This window comes from Lipotes vexillifer, unplaced genomic scaffold (genome assembly GCF_000442215.2).
Source record: "Lipotes vexillifer unplaced genomic scaffold, Lipotes_vexillifer_v1.1 scaffold565, whole genome shotgun sequence".
Classification (NCBI taxonomy): domain Eukaryota; kingdom Metazoa; phylum Chordata; class Mammalia; order Artiodactyla; family Lipotidae; genus Lipotes; species Lipotes vexillifer.
In genome coordinates this window covers 1070356-1075315 of record NW_006771554.1, presented here as the reverse complement: position 1 = coordinate 1075315, position 4960 = coordinate 1070356, and the positions used below count along the sequence as shown (strand labels likewise).

Here is a 4960-nt window from a genome sequence, read left to right as displayed (position 1 = left end):
TTCCTACAACAAGTATTTTCTGAGCCTCGTCTGTGCCAGTCCCTGGGAATATAACGTTGCTCGAGACCCAATGCCTTCTTTTTCTTCATGACACGCGGGATAGTGAACATCTGCTGGTTTTGCCTGCTTAGAATCCTTTCCCCTTCTTCAAGCAACAGCTTCCCAATTCTCTACTGGAGAGCTCCTGCCCGTCCACTCTCATCCCATGTGATTCAGATGAGTCTGACCTCAACATCCGCTTCCTAAGGTGGACATACGACCCAGGCTTGGCCAGTAAGCATGAGCACTGGGACATTTTTCTAGAACTACTGGGAAGATATAGTTTTCTTTCCTCTGTGGGTTTTACAGTTGAGCAGCTGAAGGGGGCCACTATTGCCTGAAATTTATGTCAATGTGGAAGGCATCGGAGTTTATAGCTAGAGACACATAGATACCCAGCATTTGAGCACCTGGTTCCAGGCCTGATGCTCATGAAATTCCTGGGCTTTCCAATTCTGTGAGTCAATAAATTTCTCTTCTCTTTTTTTTTTTTTTAACTTAAGACTGAGTTGAGCCTACTTCCTCCTAATAAACATAAAAATTACTAAAGGGGCTTCCCTGGTGGCACAGTGGTTAAGAATCCGCCTGCCAGTGCAGGGGACACAGGTTCGATCCCTACTCTGGGAAGATCCCACATGCCACAGAGCAGCTAAGCCCGTGCACCACAACTACTGAGCCTGCACTCTAGAGCCCGCGAGCCACAAGTGCTGAACCTGCATGCCACAACTACTGAAGCCCGCGTGCCTAGAGCCTGTGCTCCTCCACAAGAGAAGCCACCGCAATGAGAAGCCTGCACACCTCAACGGAAAGTAGACCCCGCTCGCTGCAACTAGAGAAAGTCCGCGTGCAGCAACGAAGACCCAACACAGCCAAAAATAAATAAATAAAATAAAATAAATTTGTAAAAAAATAAGTAAAATAAAATGTATTTCTTCCTACGGATACAGTCAAATAAGTTTGAAAAACACTACTACAGAGTAGTTTGTGGCAAAGATTGTGGGTTGCCTACCCAATAGTCACTCTCCTTTCTCCTTGCTAAGAGAACTGTGATTTTGTTCAGGAATGGAAGCAGCCATGTGTTATAGAAGGTTGAGCTGTGTGGAGTTAGGGGTGGGAGCTAAGCCTCTTCACAGCCCAGAGTTTTGATTGATCTAAACCAGTGGTTTTCAAAGTGTGGTCCAAGAACCCCTTCTAAGGGGTCCACAAGGCCTTCCTTTTTGCAACAACGTATCTTTGTGAGGCCAGAATTTCTTCATATATTTCAAGTAAAACAACATATCACAATGAATTGAAGGCAAAAGCAGAAATTAGAATCCAGCTTCTCCTATTAAGTCAGAAATTAAAGAGATACAGAAAAATGTAAAATGATGCCACTTTTTTCACTAATTTTTTTTCTTTGAGAAAATATAGTTTTTTTTATTTAAAAAATGTTATTTATGTTAACATGTAAAGGGTAACTTTAAATTAACTAATAAACACATATATTCAAATTTTTCAGTTTTAACTTCGAATACAGCAAATATTAATTGATACAACCACACAAACAAAAGATCTTTGGGGTCATTAATAATTTTTAAGAGTTTGAGGTCACTGACTTAAGCCACTCATGGTTGTTTCCTTCCCTTTGCCAGTGACTTTATCAGGACTGTGATACAATTCTAGAAAATGGGACTTGAAGTCTACTGAGGACTTCTGAGAAAGTTTTCTTTCTAGATAATAAAAGAAGAGCTGTATGGGAGGAAACAGCCTCTCTTCTACACCACTGGGTTAATGTGCATGCAATGTGATGCCTGGAGCAGTGGCAGCTGTCTTGCAACTATGAGGTTACAAGGCTGAGGACAAAGTCTACACACTGAGGATGGCAGAGTGAAGAGATGGAAGGAATATGGGTCTGTATCCACCAGCCCAAGACCACTTATCTCTGGATTTCTTGTTTTGTGAGATAATAAATCTCTCCCCACTAGATCATAAGATCCATGAGGGCAGAGTTTTGTTTTGATTTTGGGGGTTTTGTCTGTTTTAGTCTCTGCCATATCGCCAGCACCTAAACAGTGCCAGGAACATAGTAGGTGATAGGTAAATGTTTGTTGAATAAATGAACGACCCCTTAAAGATAGTCCTTGTTGGATTTCATTGTTGTTGTTACTTAAAGCCAAAGAATCCTAATTGATTCAAGTGTCCTACCCTACTCTAGTTTCCATCTGTGGGGATCCTTTTTGGGGATCCTTCTCAATTAGCCTTCATCAATGGACATCGCAGTCTATGCTGAGCATGACCTAATTTATAGCCCCACAACGCCATGGGGTTATCTTTATTTTCAGCACTTGCCACACTTTTTTTTGTAACTGCCTCTTTTGTTTCTTTGTTTCTTTCACTAGAGGTGGAGGTCAGAGATTTATTAGTCTGGGTACAATCCAGGCTGCCAGTGGCTCAGACAAAATCAAGTTTATTTCTCTCCCACCTAATCCAGACTTAGGTGGTTCTAGGGTAGAGACATTGACAATCTCAACACACAACCTCTGGACCCAAGGTTGCTGCTCTAGCTCCTGCCAACAGATCTTCATCCCAGCCAATGGTAAAGGGGAGGGCAAAGAGAGAACATATCCATTATTTAATTTATTTATTTAATTTTGGCCACAGCTTGTGGGATCTTAATTCCCTGACCAGGGATTGAACCCGGGCCCTCAGCAGTGAGAGTGCAGAGTCCTAACCACTGGACTGCCAGGGAATTCCTTCTCCATATTTCAAACAGACCTGGAAGGAGCATGCATCATTTCTGCTCACATCTTACATAAGCTCACATGAACATCTCAGAACTTAATCACATGAACACTTAGATCCAAAAGAAGCTCAGAAATGTAGCCATCAACTGGACAACCATGTGCCAAATAAAACTCATGAGTTCTATTATTAAAAAAAGAAGGGGAGGGGACTTCCCTGGCGGTCCAGTCGTTAGGACTCTGCGCTTCCACTGCAGGGGGCACAGGTTAGATCCCAGGCCTCGCGGCACGGCCAAAATATTTAAAAAAAAAAAAAATTTTTTTTTTAAAATTATTTATTTGGCTGCACCGGGTCCTAGTTGGAGCACGAAGGATCTTTAGCTGCAGCATGTGGGATCCAGCTCCCTGACCAGGGATCGAACCCCGGCCCCCTGCACTGGGAGCACGGAGTCCCAACCACTGGACCACCAGGGAAGTCCCACAAAAAATTTTTTAAATTTAAAAGAAGAAAATGAAGGGGAGGGCTTCCCCGGTGGCACAGTGGTTGAGAGTCCGCCTGCCGATGCAGGGGACATGGGTTCGTGCCCTGGTCCAGGAAGATCCCACATGACGCGGAGAGGCTGGGCCCGTGAGCCATGGCCGGCGGGCCTGCGCGTCTGGAACCTGTGCTCCACAACGGGAGAGGCCACAACAGTGAGAGGCCCGCATACCGCAAAAAAAAAAAAAAAAAAAAAAAAAAAAAAAAAAAAAAAAAGAAGGGGAAAGGGGATATTAGTGGTCAACCAGCTGTCTCTACCATGTTACTTGGTTTGATCTGTATTTGCAGAGCCTCAAACAGGGTTTGGCTATAGTAAATTTTGAGGAAATGTTTAATGAAAGAAAGAACAAAGGAAAAACAGAACCCAAAATTCCTGCCCACGATAGATGTACCATTAATCTGGAGAGACAAACGGAACCCAGATGAAGCACTGATGTATTGCAAACAACACAAAATAATACCTGGTGAGTGTTAAATCACTTAATGTTGTCTCTCTGAGATAAGTCTGGCTCCACAAGACCCCTCAAGCTCCTCATTTCCACAGGAGCTAACTCTCTAGACTGTGATCCACTCTAAAGGACAAAATCGCCATGGCCCACCCTTCACCTGTGCCCACTTTCTAATGGACAGAAATACTAGTGACAACACTGGAGGGTAACTGGATAGTTGTAACCCTCATGAACTCACAGATCCATGTAAACTTAGCCTTGGAGGAGTCACACGTGAGAAACACAGTTCAACAGCTGAAAGTGATTAAAAAGGAATCGCATTTTCCACCCCACCCCCATCTCTCAAGAACATAAAATGAAATTCACAGCAATACTAATGAAAAGTCCCTGACCCCCATGCCCCTCAGCTACTCTAGTGCCTGGCTTGCCAAGCCCCTCCTTCACCCCCTAGCCTATGCTCTTCTCTTCTTTCTTCCCCTCAGCCCTCTAGTTGAGAGGTTCTCAAAGTGTGGTCCATGGACCAGCAATATTAACATTATCTGAGAGCTGATTTGAAATGTAAATTCTTGCGCTCACCAAGACCTATTAAGTGAGAATCTCGAAAGTGGGGCCCAGGTGTTCCTTATGCACACTAAACTTTAAGAAGCACCTTACCTGTGTCAGTAATTCTCAACTTTGGCTGCACATCTTGGGAGTTGAGAAAAATCTGGATGTCTGGTCCACACCACAGGCCACTTAAGTCAGAATCTGTGGTTAAGCACGAGTGCTTCACTACTATGAAGTCAGGTTTGAAAACTACTGGTCTAAGTCTTAGTCCTTCACCCTTCCTCCCTTGTCTCAGGACTCCTGCCCAGAACCATAAATGAATCAAACTCAAATTGGCTAAAGAAAAAAAAAAGAAAAAGAAAAAGAAGGTGGGGGACGGGGCATTCATGACTTGTAGAATGAAAATAAAATGTCCAAAGTAGTCCTATCTTCCATCACTGGCGGATCCGGGTACTCAAAGACACCACCAGGATCTTTCACTCCCTCAGGCTCTCAGCTTCCCTGTGTCTGGGCTTCAGTCTCAATGTGGCAGCAAAATACACCCGCTCTCAGTTCCAAGAAAGGAGTTTCTACGATAGTTTCAGCGTCTAGGGGAGGAAATGAATCCTCTGATTGGTCCAGCTTGGGTCAGGTGTCCAGCCCTGAACCAATCACAATGGCCAGATGAT

The 4960-nt window shown here is 43.9% G+C and overlaps 1 non-coding gene across 1 annotated transcript; it reads right to left on the bottom strand.

Annotated features, from left to right (window-relative positions):
* Positions 1-2694: 2694 nt before the first annotated feature.
* Positions 2695-2767, bottom strand: TRNAE-CUC (transfer RNA glutamic acid (anticodon CUC)). Its single transcript has one exon. It is a non-coding gene; the product is annotated as a tRNA-Glu (tRNA).
* Between the last annotated feature and the right edge of the window lie 2193 nt (positions 2768-4960).